This window comes from Lepidochelys olivacea, assembly GCF_965140295.1.
Source record: "Lepidochelys olivacea isolate rLepOli2 genome assembly, chromosome: 12".
NCBI lineage: Eukaryota > Metazoa > Chordata > Testudines > Cheloniidae > Lepidochelys > Lepidochelys olivacea.
Genome location: NC_140422.1, coordinates 42805765 through 42818736, shown reverse-complemented (window position 1 = coordinate 42818736; position 12972 = coordinate 42805765).

The following is a 12972-nucleotide window of genomic DNA, read 5'->3' as shown; positions in this document are numbered from 1 at the left end:
AGACACTAACAGTCTGTCCCCTGGGCTAGTGCCACACCTGAAGTGGAAACATTTGTCACCGGGATGTTCCTAAGGCTTCCTTAGCAACAGAACTAAGAGCTGAGACTCTTCAATCGTGCTGTAGGCAGTGTGGACTGGAGACATGAAGCTAAGGATGGGGGTTGGGTAGTTCTTGGGCTGATCTCTTCATCTTTGTCTAAAATGTGACTAGTGCTTACCCAGCTAGCTGGGAGGGCTGGGAAGGGTTATTCAGTTTGGCTGTATGGTGCTATGAATAGCCAGGAACTTTGCGGCTGCTAAGTCGTAAATAGACTGTCTCGCTAAAGATCGTAAGAACATATGAATGGCCACACTGGGTCAGACCAAAAGTCCATCCAGCCCAGTATCCTGTCTACCGACAGTGGCCAATGCCAAGTGGCCCAGACGGAGTGAACCTAACAGGTAATGATCAGTGATCTCTCTCCTGCCATCCGTCTCCATCCTCTGACAAACAGAGGCTAGGGACACCATTCCTTACCCATCCTGACTAATAGCCATTAATGGACTTAACCTCCATTAATTTATCCAGTTCTCTTTTAAACCCTGTTATAGTCCTAGCCATCACATCCTCCTCAGGCAAGGAGTTCCACAGGTTGACTGTGCGCTGTGTGAAGACAAACTTCCTTTTGTTTGTTTTAAACCTGCTACCCATTAATTTCATTTGGTGGCCCCTAGTTTTTATATTATGGGAACAAGTAAATAACTTGTCCTTATTCACATTCTCCACACCACTCATGATTTTATATACTTCTATCATATCCCCCCTTAGTCTCCTCTTTTCCAAGCTGGAAAGTCCTAGCCTCTTTAATCTCTCCTCATATGGGACCTGTTCCAAACCTGTAATCATACAGTGCTATATTCGACCAGCTGGGCAAGATGGGGCTCAACCTGCCTGTACCTGTCTGACCAGGGCCTCTCTCTCCATTGCACTTGTTCTCTGGGCGCCAGGTGGGCACTTCTTGTAATAGGTGAGCTGAGCTGCTGAGTGGCAGAGCTGAGCCCCCCAAAGCGGAATCTGGTGACTGGGGTTGTAGGCATTTAACTTTTACACTATTGGAAATGTAACTGTCCTGCTCCTTCATTACTCCCTATGGGCATGCGCAGGGAGGGAGCAAATGATTAATCAAGACAACAGCCGAAGTTATGTAGCAGAAACATGTCTCTGGGGGATGGAGATGACAGCTATGGGCTCGTGCTTCAGACAGGTACAGCCTTCTTGGCTGCTCCAGCCAGCCTGGTCAGCTGCAGGGCCTGCTGCTTAATTGCTAACAGGCCCGAAAACTTTAGGAGCATCACTTCCATCATGGACTCATCCTTGTTTGCCTGGAAACGAGGGAGGAAAATAATAAAGGCTAATCTCCAGCTTGTCAGCAGAGCAAGTGGAGGCAGGGCCAAGCGACAGTCCCGCTGAACACTCGGCTAGGTGCTGGGAGTCAGCTGTATTGAATGCTGAATGTAAACCTTGCACCTGCTTCACAGCCAAGCATGCCTGCTTCCGAGTGAGGCCGCCTTCTGCCTACCAGCCACAAGCCTAGCGGGGAGCTTGGGCATAGAGCCAGAGATGTGTACCTACCGTGGCAGATGCTCGCTCCTCACTGAAGCTTGTCAGCAGGCCAGAGACAAACAGGTTAATGACCACGTACAGCATGGATATGACACTGGTGGTGATCAGCAAGGACCCCAAGACTGGGTCTAAGTTGATAACCTAGAAGGCAGCAGCACAGAGCCCAGGATGAAGGGGGCACAAGTACAGAGTCATGCTTCCAGCTGGGCCGGCCCTTAGATACACCTGGAAGCCTGCACAAACAGCTGCTCCCAGGGCCTTTTACAGAGGCCGTGTTTAACGCTGGGGCACATGCAAATGTTTCCAAACTCTTCAAATCTGCACAAGTGTCTGGGCCTATAGCACATGGCCCTGCGAAGCGTGCATGTCCCAGTGCAGGCTGAGAGCTTCCTGTGGGGGCCGAGCTGCATGCTCGCTCCCCGGAGAGTGTGCAGTTCTGTGGTGGCTGCAGCCCTGGGTGAGGAAGTGCCTGGTACCAAACCTGGGGTGAGTAACTGCACAGCTCCACTTCTGTGGGCCCCACCCCCTTGTTTCTCCTGCTACACTGGGATTACCTGGGGCTGCTTAGAAGGGCAGCAGCAGGTCCTTGTTTGCTCTGAACCCTGTTCTGGGGGAAACAAAATGGTACCAGGCTCGGGGCTCTCACCATGTCCTAGTTAAAGATCCCGACCAGGAGCCCAACAATGGTCACAGATGAGCTGAAGAAAGTCTTGTAGTTCATGATGCTCCAGCCAAACAGGAGGTTACACTGGTCAGCAATGAAGGAGAAGGATAGGGAGGGAGGATGGAAAGAGGAGCGTGCAGTGTGAACACAAGAATGGCCCTACTGGGTCAGACGAAGGGTCCATCCAGCCCGGTATCCTGTCTTCCGACACCGGCCAGAGCCAGGTGCCCCCGAGGGAATGAACAGAACAGGGAATCATCAAGTGATCCATCCTCTGTCACCCATTCCCAGCTTCTGGCTAATAGAGGCCAGGGACACCATCCCTGCCCATCCTGGCTAATAGCCATTGATGGCCCTATCCCCCAGGAACGTAGCTAGTTCTGTTTTGACCTCTGATACACTGTGCAATTCATGGCCCTGGCTGCTTCTGCCCAGTGGACCATGCTCTAACCCCCTGCTTCTCTGCCCCCCCCCCCCCCGAGAAAGCACCACGCCAGGGCCGGTGCTAGCCCCTGCAGAGGAACTTTCCCGTCATGGCGTAGCCCCCCCGCAGGAAGCCCAGCACCTCCTGCCCGGCTCGGCGCAGCGTGCTGCTGATTGGATGCTTTCTGGGACTGAGGCGCAGACGGTTCCACAGCTTTCCCCTGGCCAGGGTGACCAGGAAGGCCAGCAGGTAGGTGAGAGCTGAGGCCGCTTGCGCTGTCTCCTAGAAACTGACACACATGCCTCAAAAAGGAGCGGAGCCCGTCTGCACATGCCCCAAGCACATCCCCGCGGCCCCAGCCCACCCATCCAGCAGCAGAGATGGGGCCCTGTAGGCCCAGCAACAGGGGTTGCATTCCCCACCCGTCCCGGGGGTGGAGTAGGGCTGGTTCCCCCAGGCTGGTGGTTCCTCCGGGAGCAGGTGGATGGTGACTCCTGGGAAGCAGAGGCTTGGCACAGGGGCTGGGAGTCGGAATACCTGCCCTCTATTCCTCGCTCTGCCATGGACCCCGTGAGCTGGCTAAGTCACCTCACCTCCCGGTGCCTTCAGACGTCTGCCCAGGAGCTGGAGGTGTGGGGTCCCACCAGGGCTCTGAGCACTCTACAGAGGGGTAGCTGTCGCAGTCCGAGGGTGTCCCTAGCGTCGCCGATGGGACTGTACTCGGGCAGCTGGCTGCGCACGCCGCTGGGGCTGGATGTCTGTTGTAGCAAGCTAGCTTGATCCAAGTCAGCGCAGGCAGATCTGCCAGAGCTGGCACTTCCCACCCAGCTTCTGTGGGGTGCACCCTCTGTTCCCTCTCAGTGCAGGGGGCTCGAGCTGTGGGGAGTTGGGAAGGTTCAGTAAGGAAATGTCTGTAATACGCCAGGAGAGTCTCTCGATCCAGGGGCTATAGCAATTCATACTCCAAGGCCGGAAGGGACCATTGTGATGTTAGTCTGACGTTGTGTACAGCATGGGCCAGCGGCTTTCTCTCCAGCAATGCCTGTTGGAACTAGACTGTGTCTCCAGTTGCAATTTTAAAACTGCCAGTGATGGGAATTGACCACAACCCCTGGTAAGATGTTCAAATGGTGAATTCCCTTGTTAAATTTTTATACCTTTTTTAGTCTGAATTTGTCCAGTTTCAACTTCCAGCCATTGGATCATGTTAGCTCTAAGTCTGCTACATTGGCTCTCTGTTTTCAAACCTCTGTTCCCCTGTAGACACTTAAAAACTGGAATCAAGTCAGCCCTTAACATTCTCTTTTCTAAGCTAAATACAGTGTGCTCTGTGAGTCTCTCAGTGTAAGGCAGGTTTTCTGATGCTTTACTCATTCTCCTGGCTCTTCTCTGAACCCTCTCCAATTTATCAACATCCTGCTTGAACTGGACACAGTATTCCCATGCTGGCTGCACCACTCCCAAATACTGTACAGAGGTAAAATAACCTCCAAGACCTGTATTAGTGCTTGTGGCTACAGCTTCACACTGGGAGCCCATGTTCAGACCACACGTCTTTTTCAGAGTCCCTGCTGCCCAGGGTAGAGTCCCCCATCCTGTGGGTATGGCCTGCGTTCTGTGTTCTTGAGTGTACTACCTTACATTTGGCTGTACTGAAACACACAGTTTGCTTGCACCCAGCCTACCAAGCAATCCAAATTGCTCTGAATCAGTGATCTGTCCTCTTCATTATTTACCACTCCTCCAATTTTGTGTCACCTGCCAACTTTATCAGTCATGCGTTACTCTGAAACTAGTCATGCGTTTGTTTTCTTCTAGGTCACTGATAAAAATATTAAATAGCTTCGGGCCAAGACCCCTGAAGGACCTCCCAGGAACACTCTTGCTCAGTGGGGATTCTCATTCAGTTACATTTGAGAGCTGCCAGGTGGGGAGTGTCTCATCCATTTACTGTCTGCCACGTTGATCGCGTATTGCTCTAGCTTTTTAATATCACTGCCATGCAGTACTATGTCAAAGGCTTTACGGACCCTATTACATCAGCACCATGAATTATCTTTATCAACCAAACCTATAATGTTGTCCAAAAAGAAAAGCTAGTTTGACAGGCTCCGTCTTCCATCAACTCCTGTTTCTGCAAAGCGTGTTCTCTGCTCCTTCTCCCCAGGCCGAGGCTGGCAGAGATGGTGGGGGATTATGGGATGGTCCCTGCAGCCCCGCTTATCTGGTAAGATGTCCTCAGCAGGGGGAGAGATGCAGCTGGAGGCCTGCTCTGACCTGTCCTGGGGACCCATTTTCACAGCTCCAGGGCAGAATATGGGGCAAATTCCAATTGAAACTCACTCAGAAAGGATTTCAATAGCCTCTGTCACCCACCTCTGTCCATAGGTGCTGGAATTAGGGGTGGTGCAGCACCCCCTGGCTTCCATTATATGCAGGGTTTACAGTTTGGTTCAATGGTTCTCAGCACCCCCGCTATACGCATTGTCTTCGAGAGGGAGAGAGAGCAGCGTCTCTCAGCCAGTCAGGGCTTGTCTGGCTGCCCCATAGTGACTCACATGAAAACATGGCTTCTTTGCAGGAGGCTGACTGGCCAAAGGGCTGAGAGGGGGATGAGACCTGCCAGAGGAGGTGAGGCCTCAGCTGTTAGGTTAGAGCACGTTCCTCAGAGCACAACCCTGGCACTGAGTCCTAGGACCCCCTCGCAGCCTGACTTAGTGAGTGGAGTGGGACATTGGAGGCCTGAGAGCCTATTGGTGATGGAGCGCCCTGCCCCACGGCAAAGGCCAAGCGGCTGCATCGTGCCAGGCCAGCTGCTCAGGGGCCTGCCGCTCAACCAAGCCCTGCTCAGTGGAAGGAAAGCGCCTTCCTTGCGTGGACCAGTAAGTTCAAGGGCAGGCTCTGGGTATGGAAGAGACTTGTCTGGCTTTGCGCTACTGCCAGCCTGGACGTGGCAGCATGTCTACCCTGCAGTAGCTCCAGGTCCCACCCTTCTCTCTGGGTCTTGCTCCCTGCGCCCGCTGGCTCATCTGCTGCAGTCCTGATGATATTTCTCCATCACGCTCTTCTGCAGGAGACGGCACTCGATGTAGACCGCAAATGCTGCAAGGCTGATGGGAATTATACTTATGTCCAGCACGTTTCTCTGGCTGCTGAAGTATCCCCACTTCTGCTGCTTCAGCCGTTGCCCCTGGACACAGGGGACCTCCGTGGTCAGGGCGTGCCCTGTGAATCCCTTACTCAGCTGGCGTGATGGGCACAGTGCGAGGGGCTCCACTCAGAGCAGAGCGAGAGGCCAGGCTAGGGGAGAGCCCGAGATATGGAGTGGGCAGCTGGCAGAGCGCGCTAATGGCCTGCAGAGTGGGAGCACTAGGCACAGCTCAGGGGCTGGATGTGGGCCTGTCGGGACGCAGGGGACGGGCCAGTGACAGTGTTTGTGTTGGGAGGACCGCAGGGAGCGGAGGGTCCCTCAGAGTGAAATTAAATGCTGTGTGCTCACCGCCAGGGCCATGCCACCTCCTGGTCTGTTAGGACTTAAACTGGGAAGTGGGAACACTGCAGCATCTCTAGCTGGACACAGAAACTTTTACCATTCGCAACCTCAGTGTATTGTGATGATAAAGCAAAGCTTTAGACCCAGCTAAAACCCTGGCAGATTAAATGAGTTTTCTGGCAACTGGCAAATATATAAAAAACCAGCCAGGCCAGTCAAATCCCAGCCGGGTGGGAACCCTCTCTCCAGCCCTGTGTTGTTTAATGTTCTGTTGTTGCAGACCCCTGAAAATGTATGCCTGGGGGCGCAGCCCCCTTTGGAAATCACAGACGGTCCATGGAGCCCCAGCTGAAAGCCACTGTTCTAGAACAGCATCGAAGTGGAGACCCCAGTGGAACCCGTAGAGCCCTGAAGAGCCTGGGGGCAAAGGGCGCCCAGCTGTGCTGCTCTCTGGGAGTCCAGCCCTATGGGCCTCGCTGTCGAGGCCAGGGCAGGCCCGCAGAGGATGCAGCACCCTGGGGGGCAATGATGGGGAGCAGCCCCTCCCCTCAGCCATGCCCTCACTCTTCCACACCAAGTTCGACTGTCCAGGTGGGCGAGGCACTCCCTGCTCCCCGCTCTGCCCATGTCTGTGTCTGCCCCGTGGGCAGGGAAGGGCCCTGGTGGGTCCCTGTGGCGCGGGCAGAGGGTGGGTGCTCTCACCTGGGTGTGGCCTGTCAAGGCTGGGCAGGAGCGTGCCGCGGGCCCAGCGATAGAGGTCCCCCAGGCCACGGATGTGGTAGAAGTTGCGTGTGACGCTCTTGCGAATGGCCTCGTTGAAGTCCAGCTCGTGGGGGCTCCGCTCCGTGTAGCACCATGACCATCAGTGAGGCCAGGAGAACAAGCTGCACGGCCGGGCAGGCAGAGGATGGCAGCTCGGAGCCTGCCCGAGCTGGGCTGTCCTTAGGATTTATGGGGCCCTACGCGGTATTATTGAGCTGGTGCCCCTACGCCAGCGCCTTCGGCTCTGTGAATACGGCTCCTGCCTAGTAAGGAGACTGCAGCACGCGCCGGCTGTGCGGGAGCCAACCGCTCTTACCTGCTGCCGGGTTAGAGGTGCGGACTCCGTGGGTGGGCGCTCTGGGGCTGGAGCGCCCATGGAGAAAATTGAGGGGGTGCGGCACCTAGCAGCATGGCCTCAAGCTGCTCCCTGTCATGCCAGGCAGGGTGCTCCCAGGACTCGCTGGCTGAGCTCTGAGGGGATGTCTACCCAGCCAGCAGTAGCCCATGGCCCGAGTTAGAGCCCAAGTCAGCAGACTCGGGCTCGTGCTACCCACAGAAGCTGCCAAGCGGGCAGGGCTTTGTCTCAGGCAGGAGCGCAAGCTCTGAAACCCAGGCTCCAGCCCAAGACCAACATCTGCACAGCTGTGTATAGCGCAGCCATGTGAGCCCGAGTCTGCCGACCTGCTGCGGGGTGTGCGAACGTCCCCATGAAAGCCAGGGGCTGCCGTGAGCCCTGCTGCATGGGCTCGGACAGGCGGAGCGCAGAGCGATTGGGAGCCGCCCCTGAGCACCGCTGGGGCTGGCCAGCCTTCTGGAATGGCAAGGGAGAGGGCAAGGGAGGCCGAGGATGAGCCCCCAAAAGCCCTCCTCCCAGCAGAGAGAGGGGCAGCAAGTCCCAGGACCCCTCGCCCTCACCTGGGTTCTTTTCACATGGGTGCTTTCGCAGGCTGATCCACCACTTCTCCCTTTCCACCAGGCGGTGGCTCAGGAGGGCCTGCATCTCTGGGTTCCAGGTGCATGCCAGGCACCCGCCATTGGCCTGGCACCAGGCCTGGGCTCCCCAGAAGCTGTTCCAGAGCCGGACGAACTTGTAGCTGACGTCTCCCATGCGTTGTTGGTGCTAGGGCCATCTCGAGGCAGGCCCAGCTTGGGTAACGCTTGCCAAACAGAACCAAAGCCACATCCCTGATGGGAGTCGAACGGTGCCGGTGGCTCCGGCTGCCCGCCCAGCCCTTATACAAGCCCGGCACTTTTGTCCCACGTCCAAGCTGAGACAAACCCACCCAACTCAGGTTCCCACCCCAGGGCTGCCAAGCAAACAGAGAGAGGCGAGCGCGTCCCGCCTGCCTGCCAGGCAGGGCCATTGAGACAGGGGCTGTTTGCAGAGAAGGGTGAGGCAAGTGCTGGGTCTCAGCCTGGCTGTGGGACACAAAGGAGAGTGGAGGATGCAATGTTCCCATGCAAGGCACAGGGAGCTGAACACCTGCTGGGGCTGGACTGGCAGCCTGCCCTTGGAGAGGGAACCCGCAGGGTGCTGGGGAGGAGGACAACCGCAGCCCCTGGAGGCGGATGGGCCCAATGTTTCTATGGCATGATGTGAGATTCATACACAGGGACCATGGTGCCCACCCTGGCTGACTGCCTGTGTGACAAGGCCAGAGCGGCTGCACCCCCAAACCCCTGGGCTGCCAGCACTGAGCCCCTGCCTGGGGCTGAGCTGGAAGCATCTCGTCTAGAAAGACAGGGCCTTGATTTAGGAACCAAATGGGGTCTTTGCAATTAGAATTGGGGAGCCCCCCCCACTTGGCTGGGGCTGGGGGCGGTGGGCCTGCTGCCTGCCTGGCTGGGGGTGTGAGAACTGGAGGGCACTTTTGGAACTAGGGCTGGGCTGGGGGCGCTGGGGTGGGGCTACAGGCTGGGCTGGGGGTCCCTGGGGCTGGGCCGGGGGCACTGGGGAGGGGCTGCAGGCAGGGCTGGGCTGGGGGTCCCTGGGGCTGGGCCGGGGGCACTGGGGAGGGGCTGCAGGCAGGGCTGGGCTGGGGTCCCTGGGGCTGGGCCGGGGGCACTGGGGCGGGGCTGGGGGCGCTGGGGTGGGGCTACAGGCTGGGCTGGGGGTCCCTGGGGCTGGGCCGGGGGCACTGGGGAGGGGCTGCAGGCAGGGCTGGGCTGGGGTCCCTGGGGCTGGGCCGGGGGCACTGGGGCGGGGCTGGGGGCGCTGGGGTGGGGCTACAGGCTGGGCTGGGGGTCCCTGGGGCTGGGCTGGGGGCACTGGGGAGGGGCTGCAGGCAGGGCTGGGCTGGGGTCCCTGGGGCTGGGCCGGGGGCACTGGGGAGGGGCTGCAGGCAGGGCTGGGCTGGGGTCCCTGGGGCTGGGCCGGGGGCACTGGGGAGGGGCTGCAGGCAGGGCTGGGCTGGGGTCCCTGGGGCTGGGCCGGGGGCACTGGGGAGGGGCTGCAGGCAGGGCTGGGCTGGGGTCCCTGGGGCTGGGCCGGGGGCACTGGGGAGGGGCTGCAGGCAGGGCTGGGCTGGGGTCCCTGGGGCTGGGCTGGGGTCCCTGGGGCTGGGCTGCAGGTGGGGCTGGGCAGCGAGAGCTCAGTTAGCAGGCTGTGCAAAGGGGACAGTTACTGCCAGACAGTTGAATCATTTTAGCTAATCCAGGATTCTCCTCTTGGATCCTGGGCCTCCCACTGAGCCCAGCTTCACGCTGCGGGTGTGATGGGCAGGTTCATCTCAGCCAATTATGCAGTATCCTCGGTGTAAATACAGACCTCTGCCCAGGGAGCGCCTGGCCTGTCACCGCACTGGCAGCTGTGCCCACTTAGTACACGGGGAGCCCTGTGTTCCTGGGCTTTGCTGGGATGGAGCTGCCTGTGCCATAAACGTGCCAGCGTGCTTCAGACCCACGCCCCAAAAGGGAGTCACAGCCTGGCAGTATGCAGGGCCACTTGTCGTGGGAGAGTCTGCAGGCAGGGAGTGCCCCCCCGAAGGCCAGTGTGTGCCCCAAGGCTCCCCAGCACAGCCAGGCTCGGCGCAGGTGGGCACTGCCGCTAGGCTGGCTTTTCTAGAGGCTCAGGACTTGGCTGCATGGGCCACTGGCCCCAGGACCATGCTGGGCGTGAGTTCAAATCAACGGCACCAGGAAAAGGCTTCAGAGCCACACTGGTGTACGAGTGGCTTGCGGCAGGGCAGTTACACTTATTCATGGGTGGCCCCAGCTGAACCGTGCTGTGCTGCTCTCGCACTGAAATCAGTGCCCAGGCCTTTCTGCTACACCAGTTTGAACTCATGCCTCACATGGTGCAGAGTGAGCCCCACGGACCCCCTGCAACCAGCCATCTCAGCTGGCTTCCTGCCGGCGTCCTTGGGAGGGGCTTGGATGCAGGGAGGTTGGGGTCCTGGTGGGCAGTGTTCCTTCTAATTTACCCCACACATTTGCGGAATGGATTTTGTTATGTGCACCAGTACGGAGGCGACACATCACCTCCATATTGGTGCACACAATTCATGTGGTGGGGGTGGGGTCGAGGGGTTTGGAGTGCGGGAGGGGCTCAGGGCTGGAGCAGAGGGTTGGAGTGCGGGTGTGTGAGTGTGTGCGAGGGCTCTGGCTGGGGGTGTGGGCCAGGGATGAAGGGTTTGGGGTGCAGGCTGCCCTGGGGCTAAGGTAGGGAGCGAGGACTCCCCCCAGCTCTCTCTCCCCGAAACAACACCTGGGCCGTGGGGGAGAGCTGCCTCTCCCCGCAACAGCACCAGGGCTGGACCCGCAGGATAGACGCCTCTCCCCCGGCCACGGCAGGTCTGGGCTTAATAGCATGAACTGTGACTGTATAGATCATTGTTGCAAGCAAGGCCCTATAGTGGCACCAAATCTTGTACAAAGTAGGTTAAGCAAGGTGTCTATGAAAAGGTTATGGTTTGCTGTTTCTGATTATGCTATCTGGGTGCATGTATCATTTTTTAATTTAAAGTTATAAGTATTGGCTCTATACAGTCTGTATTTCAAACTTGTGCTGTGCTTCTGGGTGACACCCCAGACAATTTGGTGTCAGCTCTGCCTAGCCTGCTTGATGGCCCATTCAGGACCTTCAGCGACACAACTGACCCATTGAGAGACGGCAGATACGCCTTGTAACTCAGCAAGGGATGCAGGGACTGGCCTCTGGACAGAACTCTAAGGTTTTTTCCATGCCTGTTAGCCGACGGCCAAGGATGTTTGGTGAGGTGCCAGCTATGCCCGTTTATACCATCCGTGACTTTAACCGCTAGGACGCACTGTCCCTTCGCGGCGGGCAGCCCGGGCTAGGCTGACGGATGCCCCAAGGTCCTAACCACCCGTGACTTTAACTGCTAGAGCTCAGAGCTCCTTCGCAGCGGGCAGTCAATACTGACAGACAGGTGCCCCAATGGCAGCACTAAGAGCCTCTCCACACCCGTGACTTTAACTGCTAGAGCTCAGAGCTCCTTCGCAGCAGGCAGCCAGGATTGACTGACAGGTGCCCCAAGAGTTTGCCCCGTGGAGGCGGCACAACTCAACGCTAGGCTCTTAGTACTCTCACCTAATGGCCAGGCTTTAGAGCCAAAACGGCTGAGGTTCTTTAATTGTGTTGGCTGCTTTACAGTAAACCAGAGAAAACAAGTCAGGCTTATGCATAAATGGTTACCAAAATTTATTAAGCTAGATTCTAATCATGTGGTTACAAAATTGCTAGTGCCTACTTATTTAAATGTAGAGATGTTACACACACAAACAAGTTACAAAACTGAAGCCACAATCCCAAAGAAAGAAAACAAAGTATAGAGCTCTATTTCAAAATATGTGTACACTAAAGATAGGAGATCAGGTGTGGGTGCTTCTTACCCTCCTTGCATCTCTCGATTCCAGCGGTGCCAAGCCAGGATCGGTCACTCAATTCCGCGGAAAGACGAATAAGGGACAAGGCGTAGGGACCCTCTTAGCTGCAGAAGCCTTGGGAGGCTGTCACTTATCTGACCAGCAGATAGATAGTGAAAAGCACTCAAAAATCATGGTGCTGTAGGTCCCCTACTTATACCTCTGTACTCCTTTATTCTCTTTCTCCTTTCTTATGCCAAATTGAGGCTGGTCTGTCGGGGTGACGCCAGCTTTCGCAAGAGTAGTTTACACTTGCAAAGGAGAGAAACAATAAGTGTCGACGACTGGACATTTCTTTTATCAGGGTAAATATTTTCCCAACTAGGATGTTGGTGTGTGTGCATCACGCTATTTAGTAGGGGCTAACAGCCATGTCTGTCACAGGGCCTCTGCCTGCTGTGAGCTTAATCGTTGTATCTGTTCCCAGAGGCACATTGTAGCAGCACACCTGTGCTTTCACAGCTTCAAAGGCTGTGCTGGAATATATGTTAAGTGCCCTGTTCCTGCTTCCTCCTGTGTTTCCAGCAATGCTGGTCTGAGAGGGGGGGGGTTGGCTGTCTGGCTACAATGCCATGTGCTGTATAGCTTGTTTTTGGAACAAAGGAAGCACAGGCCGCATGGCAAGAGACTATAAAAGGCAGCTGCATCTCCTCCATCTTGTCTTAAATCCTGCTTCTTAACTCTGGAGGAACGTTGCTACAAACTGAAGCTCTGAACAAAGGACTGAAGGACCCATCCCAGCTGTGGATGAACTCCAGAGATTTGATTTGAACCTGCGGTTTATTCCATCACTGCTATAAGCCTAAACCAAGAAATTTGCTATTACTGTATGAAATTAATCCCATTTAACTGATTTTAGCTCTCATCTATATTTTTCTTTTTATGAATAATCCTTTAGATTTTAGATTCTAAAGGATTGGCAACAGCGTGATTTGTGGGTAAGATCTGACTTGTATATTGGCCTGGGTCTGGGGCTTGGTCCTTTGGGATGGAGAGAACCGTTTTTCTTTTACTGGGGGATTGGTTTTCATACCCATTCATCCCCATAACGAGTGGTGCTGGTGGTGATACAAGAGAACTGGAGTGTCTGAGGGAATTGCTTGTGTGACTGCTGGTTAGCCAGTGGGATAGAACCGAAG